Raw genomic sequence first — 17,469 nt, forward strand, 5'->3', positions numbered from 1 at the left:
GTTTATTGTTTCTTCTATGCCGTTGTTTCACCTCTATGCCTTCCAGAACTGTTCAACTGTGGCTTTGACACCCCTGCCCCTCAACCCTCCTTTCCCCCCTCCCCTCTCACTCCAACCTTAGCGAGAGTGACCGCTGTCCAGATAACCCCTTTACCCCACACCCCGAAAATCGTGGGGACACACTGCGACCCAACCATGGACCTGTAACACATGACGAGTAACTCCCTTAGACATGACGCATGACCATTAAAGACCGAGACACAGGATGATCAGTAATAAGATCAGTACTGATGCACACACCGTCTGTCACACCGCATACTCACCTCACCGACCCACATACGACCATTGCAGACTCACGAACCAGAGATATCACCGTCCAACGTGACCGGAAAATACCCTCACATCCATATGATTGTTGCATGATCTCCTCACACCCCACGGCTCCCCCCTTCACCCTCTCCCCTCATTCCTGCTTAGGCAATAACTAGATCAATAATTCCTTTTTGCAGCAGCTCTCCTCCCCCCTTTTTTAGATGACACGCACACCTACGGCCCTCAGTGATCCCACCTACTCCAGAGGTCTGCTCTTTTCAGTCCCCCGTAGAGACGGACCCTGGGTGTCCTGCTCCTGACCGGGCCTATATGGCTGAGCATGGGGGCCCCATAGGTTCGGACCCGCAGTCCACAGATCCGGTCCCTTGGTGTTTTATTCCTATACTCCTCTCATTAGCTACCTAGCTCTCCTCTCTTTCTCTACTCCCTTCCGCTCTATCCTCTGCCTATCCTCTGCCTCTCTCACCCTTGTTTCTCTATCTCCTTCTCCTCTCTTCTCTCTATCCCACCCACACCCCTCCTCTCCCCCTCCCTGCCTATTCCCCTCTCTCCTCCCGTCTATATCCACATTTCCCTCCCCCACAGGGGGACGTCTAAAGCTTGCCACTCCCTCCCCACTCCTCTTCTTCCTTAACCTGACTTGATAGACCTGTTGTCCTATACAATGCCGCCCTCCCCCGCTCCACCCTAACAGTTTCTCCTAGCTCCACCATCATGACCAGCCCTACTTTTACCACCGCCAGCCCCCTACGGATTGTCTCCTGGAATATCCACGGACTGACGCATTTTGTGAAATGGAAGAAAATACTATCCTACCTCCAGTCCAAACTGGCTGACATAGCTCTTATTCAGGAGACAATTCAGGATACTACAGAATCCAGTAAACTACGAAGGGACTGGGTGGAAAAGGTACTCTTCAGCTGTTGCCCTCGACCTCCAGAGGCAGGAGGTGGTGCCCCATGGAAATGCAGGGTTGCGATCCTGCTACCCAAGACACTGCCCATAGCTGTTATCAAAATGTGGGGGTATCCCGAGGGGAGATTTGTATTTGCTAAACTGAAGCTGGGAGACTCAACAATTTGCGTGGGCTTCATATATGCTCCAACTGGCCCTAAAAGACAGTTCCTCTTGCACCTCAACCGTCTTCTGGCTGAAATAGGAGCAACTCATTACATCATAGGGGGGACTGGAACCTGGCACAAGATGCGGTATTAGACAGAACAGGTCCTCTCGATATTAGCAATAACCATGACAGAGCTCTCCTAACTGACGTGATGCCAGATGCGGGACTGGTAGATTGCTGGAGGCTTACACACCCAACTGACAAGGAATACACTTTCCTGTTACCTGTACATGGTACTCAGCCCCGACTGGACTTTTTCTTGGTGTCGCACAATACTGTGGCCCAAATACAAGCTACTAGTATAATGGACTGTGGCCTTTTGGACCACTTCCCGATTCAATTATTAATACAGTCTGGTTTGACATATCCAGGATGAAAGCCCTGGCGCTTCTCCGTTCCTCGCTATAGAACCCCCAGGGCAAGGTCCACCTGCAGAACCAAATGTCCACTTACTTGAGGGAAAATATTGGCACTGTCAACTCCAAGAGGGTTCTATGGGCTGCAGAGAAGGCTACAGTAAGAGGACAAATGATGCGAGATGCGGCAATAGACAACAGACACAGGAAAGCTCGCAGAATGACCCTAGAGGAAGATATAAGACATCTTACGAGACAGTATACCATTCAGCCATCTCTGGGCATGCGTCACTCCCTGGAACGCGCCCGTATGGCACATAACGAGCTTTACATGTCCCAAGCCGAATACGTGCTACAATGTTTGCAGGGAAGACAATATGAACAAGGGGAGAAGGCTGCCCGGCTACTAGCGGCGCAGCTCAGACGAAGTGAGGCTCCCCTAGCTATCCCAGCTATCACATCCGTGAACGGTGAGGTACTCACTGAACCACAGGACATTGTAAATGAATTAACAACTTTCTATCAACATCTGTATACCCCAGAACCAATGTCTGACCCCGCCCATAGAGAAGCCTTCCTAAACAACACTGCTCTGCCGTGCCTTTCGGCTAAAGGCTGTTCTCTCCTAGACGGAGAGTTCAGCAGGACTGAACTAGAGCAAGCCATCTCCAATCTCCCTTATCACAAAGCGTCTGGGGAGGGCGGGCTCTACACAGTGCCAACCAGCCAACCCGATGCTTACATGCTCAAGCCCCCATATGGGGAAATAATAACTTACAGATTGGGGGAGCTACCTTTGACTGGCCACAGTGAAGCCAGACGGGGATTGAATGCCTGGCTTAGGTTGTCAATGAGGGATCACTCCAGTCCTTCGATAACCTACGAGTGGAATATAATCTCCACGCGAGGCAGGAATGGCACTATCTGCAACTCAGACACTGTCTCCAACAAACAGTGGGTGCTGCCCCTTGGGACCTCAAGGCCTCCCCAGTGGTTACTTATATAAAAACATGGGGTCACCATAAAGGTGTCATGCAGGCCTGTATGATGTACTAATGCGTCACCTTCACTTGCAACCCCTCCTCAAAACACTACGCTCTAAATGGCAGGCACGTTTACAGACAGACTAATCAATGGAAGACTGGATGGACATACTGGACACCATAGACAGGGGAACTAGAGAACCCTGACTGAAATTCTGTCTCTTTAAGATATTGCATGACTGGTACTGGAATCCCCTGAAACTGCACCGAGCATGATTACTACCACATGTGAGATGCTGGCGATATCCGGCGACTCAATGCGATCTACTCCATATCATATGTGAATGTCCCTCAGTCCTGCCCCTCTGGGAAAAGGTGAGTTCCATCCTTAGATACTCCATGCCACTTCAATCACCAATCACTCCCTCGACCATCCTCCTACACGATATGGGCCCCCTCCTCACTCTATCACGCCCGCAACAAAGACTGTTTCATACAGTGCTTGCAACAGCTAAGATTTGCATCCTTCGGCACTGGAGGTTATTGGCCTCTCCAACCCCAGAAGAATGGACGGTGGCTATGATTTGAATAGCCACCCATGAACGGGTTATCTACAACCTACAAGATCAGGCAGCCTTATTCACCCAAGTGTGACCCCATTTCAAGTGTGGCATCATAATTCCTTCATCATCTATCTCCTCCCCCCCATCCATGCAAAGTACTGCAGAACTTCAGTCACAGCCGCAACTTACCACCTACCCTCTGACTTGCGATAGTGCTGCCTGTGCTTGTCTGCCTTTTTCCCCCCTTTCTCTCTCCTTAAACCCCCCACCCCCCTTACCTCCCTCCTCCACTCTCTCCTTTCTTCTCTATCCTCTTCTATTCTCTTCCTCACCTTCTCCCCTTCTTACCCTCCCTCATTCACTCACCACAGGTTCTCCACCAGCCTCACTGCGGAACACCCCCACCTTGTCAGCTAGAGGACATGGCCTGTTGATACATACTACAGTGGACTACACCTCTCACGGATTGGCGCTCCCCCGAGCTCTACCCCAACAGCGAATAGTTAGCATCGAAACTGGTAGTCAGGATGGACGGCCTGCTCATCGACTACTACCCAGGGTACCGTTACTGGGAATCGGACATCATGATCATGCCTCCTTCCATGATTTCAAGTAAGCGAGAGGAGAAAGAGAGAGCGAGAGAGAGACATAAGAAGAAGAACCTTATGTAAGTCTGCTTCCCCATGGATAGAGCTTTAATATAAGTCTGGTGAGTGAAGCAAACAACAAGCTTGAGCAACTTAGCTGAACATGTTGCTTCTCTTTAAAAGTGGTTTTCAGTATCCTATGCACTCTGAAGCTTAAAATGAAAGTCAACCCATGCACAGAAGCTTGAGCAACAGAATGTGACCTACCACAGACAACAACTGTGTGTACCCACTAGCCAGACGCCTCAGACAGAAAAAACTGTACGCAGGACTTTCACAGCAGTGCAGAGGTTCTAGACCAAGTGTGCCTCCATGCCCAAGAAAAAAGGAGCATTTATATGTTCAAGATAAAAGTAAACAAAGCAAGCGCGGACTCCTGAACTGGAGCAGTGTCCCCTCCATGCACTGCAGAGAACCATCATTGAGGTTTAAAATGCTATTCCTTCTTCAATAAATGTTCATCAAGTTAAAGAATGTTCATTACTAAGTTCCTGGTGTACTTTCGAACTTTATTGTTATTCAATGTAATAATACGTTAGTTGATTCTCAATGTTCCATTATTGCAGAGATCCAGGGCATGTCTGTGTACACACACTTTAATTATCCTGATGCATTTTGGGCTAGTGCTCTCCCTCAGGGGATGTGTGATCCTCTGCGTTTGTGGACACATGCTCTGCTTTCGGTCTAGCTGTATCTCCTAAAGCAGTGAGTTTGTTACAAGCAATGAGTATTGGGCCTCTGAGACCACAACTTCACTTCTGGACTGAGGACATTCTACCAGGAAGAGCTGGATGCTGTGGGAGGAACTGCCACTCTGCCTGTTGCTTAGTTATACTGTCCTGCTGTTTGCTGCTTCTGCCCTGGGAGTCAAAGGACTGGACTTTGCTTTTTACATGCCGCTTTCCAAGGTTCTCCAAAAGCTTGAACTGAGCTTGGCTCCTATTATCAGTCTCAGGGAGATCAAAGACTTCACCTGTCAGTGCCTTGACTCTTCTGCTGATAGTCCTGGCTTTCCAGATGGTGCCAAATCCAGCCCCTGGGCCCTTGGAAGTGGAAACTAATGTCCTGAGGAAGAAAATCCATGCATTGCTGCGGATGAAAATCGATGCATCGCTGGGCGTGCAGCAGAAGAATCAATGCAGTGCCTGCCTTGCAGCTGGAGAATCTGTGCAGCGCCTGCCTTCAATCAATCAATCAGGAATTTGTAAAGCACACTACTCACCCGTGAGGGTCCCAAGGCATTGAGATGGGGGGGAAGGGGAGGTGCTGCTACTGCTCGAACAGCCAGGTCTTGAGAGGTTTCCTGAGTGTAAGAAGGTCTTTGATCTAATGCAGTTGGGTGGGAAGAGTGTTCCACATCTTGGTGGAGAGGTGCGAGAATGATCTGCCGCCGGTTGTAGTTCTGCGGACGTGTGGGACGGTTGCGAGGGCGAGGTCAGCGGAACGGAGAAGCTGGGTTGGGGTGTAGAAGTACCAAAAGGCACACCAGAGAATACCTTTTCAGGTTCACACTATGGTAAATTATCCTAGATTGCTTCCCAAGTATGTGTGGAATTGAATTTAACTTTTAGAGTAAACTTCCAATATATATTATATTTGACACACTTACACTTAGGGTCATTACAATTGCTTTTAGCCTTTCCCCAACATGGTGCATGGCTCCCTTCCCTCCCAAATTGTCCTTGTGATAATTGCTCCAAGCAAAGCACAACTTCCTTTAAGCTCTCTTACACTTTATATCAAAGATGGTGCACACGCATTTTAGCTCCAATTTTTTGTTCTACAAATATTAGAACGTGTAAGAAGGGTTTTGATAGTTCAATTTGGCTGAAGGCATGTGTCACTGTATAACAGCCGTTTATTGAATAAATAAATGTGGATAAGGAGTATGGGAGAGTGAAGTGAATAGGTTAGTTACCACAGTGTTGCAAAGTCAGGAAACATTACATTTTTGCTTAGGAGTATGAAGTTTTGTCATCAATCAGGATTTGTAGAGTGTACTAATCACCCATGAGGGTATCCAGGTGCTAGGTCCAGGCTGTTTGGGGGCTCCGCCAGGGTTCCACCGTCAGGCAGCCTGGCAGTGAGTGGAAACACTATCCGCCAGGGTAGCTGTGCTACCCTGCGGATAATGTTCCTATTTCCACCAGCCTTTTCCTGGCGGGTTCACCTGCCAGGGAAAGGCTGGCTGAGGGGGTGCCCCTGCACTGCCCATGCATTCTGCATGGGCAGTGCAGGGGCCCCGGTGCAGTGCCCCATTGCGCAGGTCACTGCCCGATCTGCGCGACGGGTGCAACTACACCTGCCACACAGAGGCATTGAAGGCAGATCCATGTGGATCCGCCGTCAATGTCCTGACTGGGCCTTTCTGTGAGCCGGCGGGCGGAAACAATGTTTCCGCCCGTCAGCCCACAGAAATGTTCATAATTTGGCCGGCGGGGTTCCGGGGTCGCTGGCGGTCAGTGTTTTGACCACCAGCATGAACACCTTTGTCTGTGAGGGTTGGGGAGGTCCCAGGTCGGGGGGGCCAAAAGAAGTCATCCAACGGTGAGGTGGTGCTCCCAAAGATCAGAACTTCCATTTTGTGTGTGTTGAGTGGGAGGCAGTTCTCTTGCATCCAGTTGGTGATGCTGGTCATGCAGAGGTGGAAGTTGGCCTTCATGGTGAAGGGGTCTTGAGATAGTGAGAGGATGAGCTGGGTGTAGGAGATAATGTTCAGTCCATGGTTCCTAACGTTGCTGGCCAAGGGGGTTATGTATGTAGGTTTTGAAAAGGATGGGGCTGAGGGATGAACCTTGAGAGACTCTTCAAATGATGCCCTCGGGCTCTGAGGTGAAAGGAGGAAGATGGACTCTCTGAGTTCTTCTGGAGAAGCAGGATGTGATTCATTTGAGGGCATCGTCTTGGCTGCTGATCTCATGAAGCCTCTTGATCTGGGTGTGGTGGGAGACAGAGTTGAATGCCGCAGAGAGCTCTAGGAGGATCAGGGCAGCTATTTCACCTCAGTACAGGAGAGTTCTGATGTCATCTGTGGTGGCGATCAGGGCAGTTTTGGTGCTGTGGTTTGAGCAGAATCCAGATTGGGATGAATCCAGAAGATTGCTGTTCTCTAGGTATTCTGACTTTGCAATAAAATTTCAACCACTCCATTGCTGCTGCATGTTTTATGTTACACAAATAGGACATCAAGGTACAGAGAATGCCCTGGTTTCTTACCAGTAATCTTCAATACTCTTGGTCATACTTTTCCTCATTTGATACAAGACCTCAATATCCAAATATAGACAGTTCAAGCCTCATCAGCTCACCAGGTTGCATTAAAGGCCAGGCGTTCCCAGAATCCTCCAGAACTGCAGAAGACAGTGTAATGGTTATCAATCTGTTTTTAGTCAATGCAGCAAAAAAGGCTAACACCAGGAGTAATGAAGATTACTGATGAGTTATCTAGGCATTAAGTCCACCTTCTTCTTCCTCTGAAAGACACTATGACACAGATCCTCTCATCAGAGGGCACTCACAAGAGAGTAGCCCATAGGTCAACAACACCAAAATCCAGACCACCTAGCTGGTTATTCAGTAATAGAAAATAATGTGCCCAACCAACCGAAGGTCCTCACAGCAGAGCAATGTGACCATCTGAAGAACTGACATCTGGAAGCTGGGCGAACAAGGAGTGCGGCATGCCCAAGTCGAGACTGACACTACCAGCATCACATGAACAATGCTGCACGATCCCCATGCCCAGAAAGGACGTGCCCCTCATGGGAGAGGTTAGTGGTCCATATTCCAGCAGTGGCTCTATCCAAAGTCCAGTCCCAATGGAGAAAGGTAGAAAGAGGAAGATTCTTCGGTTGCTGGACATTTATGGCGGCCACGAGTTGCGTAGGGCTTGCACTCTCTGCATTTACGCATGGAATTTCTCTATTGGAAGTGGGGCTACGTCATAATTAATGGCTGGGACGATGAAGAGATACGTGGAAGTAATTGTTACCTCATTATCACCTGAGTGTTCGAGGGAAATGGAGTAGCTCCACTCGCCTGCACTTCACTCCGTCATCCACGTACCAAGTTCTGCCATAGGACTTCTGGCAGCAGGGAAAGGAGGTAAAGCTGCACGGTTCTAACAGCCACATCAAGAAGATGACTGAGCTGCACCATGCGTGGCAGCAGGACAATACTGTGGCAGTACAAAGCCCACATATTTTGCCCCGCCCATTTATTTAAGGCCGCGAGTTCTAAGATTAAAGAAAATACCAACCTGGTTTCATCATCACGCGAGTACTCAGAAAGAATAAGAATTCAAAAGGAATTTTCAACACAGCAGTTCCACAGAGATTCAAAACTCAAACGCCAGAAAACGGATCAAGTAGAAACCATATGCACCTGGTCAAATGGAACAATATTTATGATTATTGTTGTTATAATTTGTTTGTTTTTCACGTTTTGCATTGCTTTAGTTTTGGCAGTTTCTCTGTGCTGTACAAGAACAGGTATTACCGTTATCCGATTTAACGATACTCAGTTTATCGCCCTCAGAAAGACGAATGTCAAACAGAAGACCTAGAGAACAACAGAACGTGAGGTGCAGTAGCTAAAGGAATCCTAAATGCTGGAAGTCGATGACACGTGTTTTTCCCCTTATAGGGGGCAGCCTTAGTACTAATGAACGAGAGTGGCGCGATCAGGCACATAACGTGACTGTGTAACACTGTTCCAGTTGCAGCGCCTCTAGGGGTGGCAGAATTCAGGTGGGAAAAAACACTGTCAGGTGCGCCGGGTTCCAATTTAATTACACCGCTTATAATATTAGAGAAATATCCGCCGGCATATTTTAACCTTTAACGAGTTCCTGCACATTTTGCATTCTCACACTCGCGGCCTCATGAAACAGCCTAAAACTGGTTCAGGGTAATACGAGAGTGATTCACAGATGCGCGCACCAGGGCTGCCAGAGAGCGAAAACACAAACACAGACGTAATCGAAAGGAAAGTATGAAGTTCTTCATTAAGATGTTGTCGTTGTGCTCAGCTGGAGTGATTTATGGTCCATATTCATTCATCTTTATCATTTAATAACAAAAGTATGCACTCAGAAATAAGGCCTGATTTGCTTTTGAAAAGGAAATAGTGCATTCATGTGGCGTTTGTGAGAAAAAAAAATCGCATTTGCTCTTGACCTAGTGACAAACACGAATGAGGCACAAAGACCCAAAACATAAATGGAACCGAGGTGAAAATGGTTTTGCCTGGGTCAAGGTAACATTTTCCTATTAGGCAAGGCCAGTGGAGCGCGGATTGAGTCTATGACATGGAACACCAGAATAAATACTTGATATTCAATGATGGCTTCTACATACTTGAAAGCGAGTTCTGAAAACCCATCAATACTACCATGATGTGAAAATGCCCAGCATATTCTTACTTATAATTTTGATCTATGATGATGTGCTTTTCTTTTGTGTGCCTGTCTAGAAAGGTAGAGCTTTCACTTCCAAATGTGCTGTTTGATTCAAACACTCATCTTGTATGAAATATGGTCTCGTAGATTCCAGATTTGACGGTTAGGATTTGAAAAATAAATGTACATGTACAGAACGGCTTTCTCATTCTGTATTAAGAACGCTTGGTGGGTAGTAAAATAAAGACTGGACTATTCTGTTGAAATGTTTAGCAGCCTCTTAAGGTAATAGCCATCATGGCTCCCTTGATTCCATTTGTCAACAAATCAATGTTCACTTGGAGTGGAAAGCACAGCACCCTACCCCGCCCTTCACTGCTGTACACCCACTTCGTGTCCCCCGCTCCCTATTAATAGAGCTCGACATATTCCCGTTATTATCCTTGCTCAATGGTTGCCAACAGAGACAGCACTGGAAATTCTATTTGCATATTTCTGGGGTCAAAGGTTAAACGCACCCCCATCAAATCAAGTCTTTGTAGCAGCAGGCTGCTGTTCCAAACGCTCTGCCACTGCAACCCCTTTCACGCTTTAGGCTTGCCCTCAAGAGAATTCCATAGATGAAAACGCATTTTATTTTCGGTAATAACATTCATGAAGGGAACCCTATTTATGTAGGTTTGTGTGTTATATTGGTATAATGTATTCAAGGCCAGTGCAGTTCATTCTGGTGACAGGGAAGCGCCCGTAATGTAGAATGATAAACACTTGTGCCAAATGGTACATTCAGACTCTGCTCTATTTCTGGCTCCAGCCTTGATTAGCATACCTCATTAAGAGTCTGGTGTCGCCTTATGGGTGGCCGTTTTTTTTTTTTTTTTTTGTCAGAATGACCCCCTCAGTGATGTGAATACCCCTCAGTGATGTGAATGCCATTTGTCACCTAAGATTTGTTTTCATTATTAAGTACTGCTTGGCAACACGAAAATCAGTAAGTGGTAAGTGGAGGCCATTTTGGATGGATTTAATAATGTCTACCCCGGCAGACGCAGAGGGGGATTTCTGTACGATTACGTGAATCGTACGGGCAGTTCTATAATACAGTACAGCAATCCTTTTATTTTCAGTTTAAAAGCTCGTCCCTTTCAAAGTATGCACAAAACTGCCTGCGGCAACAATCGCATTCCTCTATCGGGTGGTACATGGTCACGATTTTTATTTACAGGTGTAATTTCTACAGGCTAAATTTATGACACTATTATAAAGGAGCATGATGATTAGGGTGAGGTTTCTAAAGTATTGAAAACTGTTCTGAATCTGTGTTTCCATTGTCCCAGCAAATAGTGTAATTTCACTCAATTTTTGCTTCTCTCCACCACAGTGTAGAGCACAGGATTTAGGGTCATTCCGCCTCAGCCTTTAGCTGATCTCACGTGCGCTCGCACACAATGCGCACATCCAGAGACAAAGAAGGCCTATCCTATGTCAGTGACTAGTTGCTCAATGTGCAGCACACATAAAGAGGAATATGCCTCTAACTATTGTTTTTGTGCAGGGAAGGTATCCCTTTCTGCACAAAAACAATCCTGCCTGTTACACAGGCACCTTTTTGCACCACAGCAACTGATAAGCTGTACCTCCTAAAGTGCCTCCTGACACTCTTACCTGGGGATGTAAATGGCCGAGACCTCTAAATGAAACGGAATAGGGAAGACCAACATGCACGTGACCGAAATGTTACACACCTGTCACACATTAAAACCTACAACCACTTAACTACACCACCCTGCAAGCTGTGCTTTCTTCCGTTAGGACTGTCTGACCTACAGGGAATCATACAACACCTATATATTCTGAGATGCAGCCATTCCCTGGAGGAAAGGGAACTTCACTGAGGAGGAGACAGATCTTGCTATTACTCTTACTGCTGATCAATATAAGGAAACACATGGTCTGCCGACATACACTCTCACTGGAGTGAAGAAGGCCTCCATGTTGCAGGAGTTGACAGACTAAATCAATGCATGGATGGAGGTAGCACAGATCAAGGAGGACCCCCAGAAACAACACGAGGAAAGAAGGATGTTGAAGGAGAAATTCTCCAGGATACAGATGTCAAATGTAGGCAGCCTAGATCAGACCTCTGGTTCATTCCACTTAGGAGGTATATCCTCCCCTCCGTGCACCCTAACATGATGTGTGGCCTGTCTGTTGAAGGGAACCCCAATGTAAAGCCAGGTGAGAACTCAAGAACCCTCTCTCAATTAGTGCTTGCATAACCACTCTGTCCCCTGCCCAGCCTTCACAGATAGGCAGTCGTAAATCAATGTCTCTCATACACAGTCTTTGAATCTTCCTTTCTAGGGAGTGAAGTGTTGAAATTGTTCTTAACTGACTGCCTACAGGAATTATGAAATACAGTCTAAATGTTTAGTCCTTTGTTAGCTAACAGCTGGAGGCGAAGTACTTCTGCCTGTGTCAAGATGATAAACTGGTACACTTTGCTTGTGATTAGGGGTCAGCAGAAGTCACAGAGGGGAATATTTAAGGAAAGTGGCACTGCACCTATTGCATCACCACTTTCCTTGCGTCCCTTAGTGCTCCCCTACCGCTACCATGCGTGCACCTTATCTAAGATACGGCGTACCATGGAGTAGGGGAGGGGGCAATAGCATAATGTTTATTGACGCTAAGTGCCAAAATATTGGTGCTACTCCTGCAGAGAACATAGAGGCCCATTATAAATAATGGAAGCCCCCTTTTAAGACCTGCTCTGAGTAGGAGTTAAAAGTGCCATAAAAAATGACGCAAGGAAATCTGTTAGATTTCCATGCGCTATTTTTTCAGCCCCAATGAGGAACACTCCCTTTTCATACATTATGCCTGGCTCAGGCATAAGGTAGCACTAAGTGTTACAAAGTGGCTCAATGCATGCATTGTGCCACTTTGTAAATATAGCGTGAGAATGTTGGCCTAGTTGGGCCAAATTAGCATTAAAAAATTATGCTAATGTGGAGCTAGGGGCTTATAAATATGCCCTGGAGTTTCACTCCATGGAATTCCACGGAGTTTCAGAAAAATTACAAGATTCCACGGAATTCTGCCAATGGGTGGAAAATAAGCAGCTCTCACTGTAATTTAGCGCTGGCAACGTCAGCAGTGCTGAAAATGAGAGCGAATGGCACCATGCAATGTGCAAGAGAGTGCAGCCATTCGAGTTGATTTTACTGCCTCTTGAGTGGAAAATATTCTTAAGCGGCAGTAAATCTACTCGAACAGTAGTCCTCCGACTGCGACCACTCATGAATGCCACCGACCGCCCACATTAGTAAACTGCGCTAATCGCTCATTCCGGCCAGCTGGCATATTCTGTGTAGCCTCACAGGAGAAAAATCCCACCATGTGGTGAAATTTGGCCAGAACTCTGCATTAAAGAGTAATGTAGAGTGGCCAAAATTCTGCCAAATCCGCAAGCTGAACAGACTATTTCACCCACCCTTCCTTGTGATGTATGCCATTACTTGTCACAAGCATTGTGATTAGCTTGCCATTGGCATTAGCAAGGAGTCTCCACTGGCCCTCAGAAAAGATCCAGTGGCCAGGTAGTGGAGTGCAGCCATTAAGTTGATATGTGTTTCGCTATACGCTGGGAGCAGGCTGTAGGTGAAATGAGTTTCTGCTTCCCGTCTGCAACCATAAAAAAGAATCACATTAGGTGAGAAGTTGTATCTAGCAATGACTGTTTCTCTGGACAGGCCAGAGATGATCTAACTTAATGGTAAAAGTAGATCTTTGGTATATATAGTGGAAAAATAACTTTTAAAACATTCAGTTTGTGTTGTCTAAAAGTAAAAAAAGAATTAAACTAGATCTGCTGGCTTCCTTTCCTCCATTCACTCTAAATAACATCCCAATTCACTAGGAAGTACTGGCCCATTGAAAACAATACAGCCACTTTCAAAGGCAGGAAGACTGTTGAAGTGCTAACACTGACAACTTAGCTGGCTTGAGCCATCAGAGAGAAATAGGAACGGATGTTATCACAAAGCACTTTAGCAATAGCCTTCTCTTTCACGTTAAACCCCTAAATGACAGAAATTCTTTCAGCAACAGAAGCTCTCAGTTATTCATCTCATCTCAGCAGATGGGGACTCTGTTGCCAGAGCAGGGAGAGTGGAAGTTAGCTCAGTTTCATGGGATGGACAATGGGAGAGGACACAGAGTTACTGATGGGGGACCGCGGCTAGTGGCATCTTGAACAAGGGAACATGAGAAAGTTTACATTAAGATGCAAGATGCAGTATTGAAAGGAGATTAGGATTTGATGATAATTCTTGTATCAAGGGGTCAACAATTCTCTAATCACTAGCTAATACACAGTACAAAAATGACACCTCACCAATTCCTCTTCATTCCTGACTTGAAAAAAACAAGACTAATTTAGTTTGACTGCTGGGAAAAGAATGCCAGAAGGGCACCTGATCTTCATCTGCACCCACAGTCTGAAATTGCTCTCTAAGAGTCATCTGACTTGTCTTATTTTCTCTGCTATGTGGAGACATAAGACAGGGAAGGACTCAGCTCTGTGAATTTGGAGCAACTGGCCAGCTGTGAGTGGATTTCACTGGACCATATGAGACTTGACTGGAGAATCTTGGTGTATGGGAGCTTTCAGAGATGACTTGATGGCTGCAGCAGAGACCAGGACTGGCTTTCCAAGCTTCAGAAAATACTGAGTTCTTCTAATTTTTCTTACTTCTGGAGCACTCTGATAAGGCACCAAAGCTGGGGAAAGAGCAGTGTACATGACTACAGGCTGCTGGTTTGTCCAGCTATGAACTTCTTCAGTTGACATTTGTGGGTAATGACAGACAGCTGCAGAGTAGCGGTATTACCCCCCAGAAGAAAATGAGAACCAAAAAGTGACTAGGGCCTTATTTATAGTTTGGCAGATGGCATACTCCATTAGAAATGTGGTGTATATATCATCTGACGTATTTGAGGTGCATTATACCAAAAGGCACTTGTAATACAGCAGACAATACATCAGCCCCATTTTGACGGTGTTTGCAATCAGTCAAACTCTAATAAGACCCTTTGTCCTTAATATTATTACTATGGCGAGGTAACTAACCAAACAGCAAACTGTTTTGGGTGGCTATGAAATCTAACTTTGTCTCATTTGAAGACTTTGAAACCAAAACAGGTTGTTTCATCAAGAGCTCAACAAAGTCCTATTGGACTTCGAGGGACTCTAGCTGGCTTCACCACCTTGCCTTGCCCACTGATGGATTCTGAGAATCAGCAACGTAGCAAAGTTCAAAGGTGAAAAATTTGATATGAGACGTTAGCCTCACCTCACTATCCACACCAGCATGGTCACCTGAAAGTATGTATAGGCCCTGTTTGCCACAAAAAATTACTTACATTGTCACATTGGCATTGTTTGCAATTTTTACTTTAAAATGTAAAAAAAAAACATCTTCAGATCTCCTTAGCCGTTTCTCAGCAGCCCTTTTAGATCGATTTGGGAATTCTACTGTGTTTTTCCTTTTAATATTGCTTGGTACTGATTACACCTCAAATACCTTTATCTGGGGAATTGCTTGCATGTCCCATTACCACCAGGGATTAAGTAGTTTCTCATTGAACTGAATTGTGATCAGGGGGTGTGCAAATTTACCAAAAATGATTGAGTGGAAATACATGAAAAGCATCTTGCACTCATAAAATTACCCGGACCGTCCAGTCTGCTAAAAATTAAAATTAAAAATTGATTTTTGAGTTGATTTTCAGTCACTCACATTCAAAACAAGCCACTTGTGTTCAGATTTGTAGGTGTGTGCTCAGAAACTACCTGTATTGTCCACTTGGGTAAAAAATATACCTGAAATGTTTGTTGACCACCCAAGTAAAAGGAACCAATGCGTGTATTCAAAACACTGCCACTAGTGTATGGATTTGTAGTTTTGCGCTAAAAATAGTACCTGAGCCCCCCTCCTTCCTACCTGAAATGCCTCTCGTGTTAAAAAAAAACCCATATGGTACATCTCACATTAAATACCACATATGTTCTACCGCCCACGTCTATTCAGTTTGTAAACTCCAACACTTAACAAGGTTTTGTAATGTATTTTTTTTTAATTTTGCTGTTCATAAGTCTTTGTTTAATTGGACGCTAAGAGCCTAATCTAGAGTTCGCTCGTAAAATGCTAAAACTTATATAGGTCATGATGTATTAATGGAATGTGTTTTTCTGATTAAACATGCTCAGTAATACTATTCATAAGAGGAGCAAATCTGCTATTGGATTCTCCCCCGATCTAGCACTTTTTACACAATTCTGTGACTTTTCTATTACAACCCAACTCTAAACCAGTCAATCAACTGTGGCAAACATATTCACGACCCTGGTGGCACTTGACTGTAAAGTTTTTAAAACAAATCCCAGAAGGATCTACCAGTGCATTAGCACCGTTTCTAAAACATATGTTAGAATAATGCTGTTATTCAGTATTTGTCTCCTCTGCTTGGAAATTCAAAATATTTTTGAATAGAAGCTTTCTGTATCCTACACTCCATGTCCAACCTTCCCACCTTCCACCGCCCACTTCACTCTCTCCACTTATTCTTTAAGTTACATCATATGAGGCTTAAAAAAATCTTAGCCTAACTTTGGTGCTGTACTTTGATTTTTTGCATGCTAGCCAATTAAATGTCCCAATACTCACCAGGCGACAACGTTTTTCACATAATGCCAATTTTACAATGTGAACTTGCAATATGGAATGACAGTCCGCCAAAGCTAGCTATTATATGTAGTCAACACACACACTCTCATGTTTAGAAGTACATTGTGTTCTTTGTCCAGTAGCTCTCACAGGTGGTGGAACCTTCAGCTACATAGCGTGGCTTGCCTAATAATAGGGGTCACCGGCATAACACTTAGGAAAAATCTTGGTTTTGTTTGGTTTGTTGACAGTTTATTCCATTTGTGTTTTTCATGGAAGTTAGCTAGGACGCTTATTTCTTCCTTCATATCAGAATTAAAAGCGTGTGAAGGTGGGCTAAACTAATTTTAATAGAACTCTCTGCTGCCTCATGGAAAGCATAAAGGTCTTCACTTGGTTGTGTGTGACTGATCATCTTGTTTCTCATTTAATGCTCATAAAGTGTCTGGCACATTTTCAGGAGCTAGTTTTGAGGGGATCTGGGAGTCAATTATTTGTGTTACAATGGATTTGTGGAGTGTGCATCCGGTATCAATCACTCCTCAGTTGGTTCATTTTGTGCCAGTCACCCGCGATATACCAATTGTCATCACTGCAGGTGCCTTGCAATGTGCTCAGGGAAGACACAGAGAATTACTGTTTATTTGCTTCTTCACAAACAAAAGGTGATATCCCACCTTGTAAAGAGATAAGTGTTTATTCATTGTGGGAACACAGTGGACCAAACAATGTCATTACCTCTACGTACCCCGTCCTCGACCCAGTCCTTATGACCTGAGGAATAGCCCCTATTCTGAACAGGAAACAAGACAGGAAACACTCCTTTGCCCCACCCACCCTCCGGGTCAGGCATAAAACCACAGACCAATAGGGAGATGTCCTGTTTTGTTTCCTGTTCGGAACAGGTTCACAGGTGATGCTGAGGTGAATGCCGGGCTTCACCTCCATCTGGTTGCCGGGCACCCCTTTTGGATGGCTCTAGGGGACGAGTGACCTCCGTGGGAACAACGAGTGATGGCGGGATAGCGCTGGCCTCCTGTCTTGTCTTGGCACTGCTTGGCAGTGACTGGGGGCTCCTTCCTGTTTTTTCTGTGCCTACCTGGTACGTTCCGTCTCTGTGCAGTGGATGGTTTATGCTTGGGTTTGTCCTGTGTGGCGGCGCCCCCTTCATGGCATTAGGATGTGGGGCACAGGTTGGGGGGGTCTCCTTAGCATGCCTATGAGGACTGTGACTGCCTGCGGTATGCTGCATTATAGTGTACATCACAGGACATAGTGTACATGGTCGGTTACTGGTTCTGGGCATACCACAGCTGTATTTTACCACCCTTATGT

Source organism: Pleurodeles waltl, chromosome 3_1, assembly GCF_031143425.1.
Source record: "Pleurodeles waltl isolate 20211129_DDA chromosome 3_1, aPleWal1.hap1.20221129, whole genome shotgun sequence".
Classification (NCBI taxonomy): Eukaryota; Metazoa; Chordata; class Amphibia; order Caudata; family Salamandridae; genus Pleurodeles; species Pleurodeles waltl.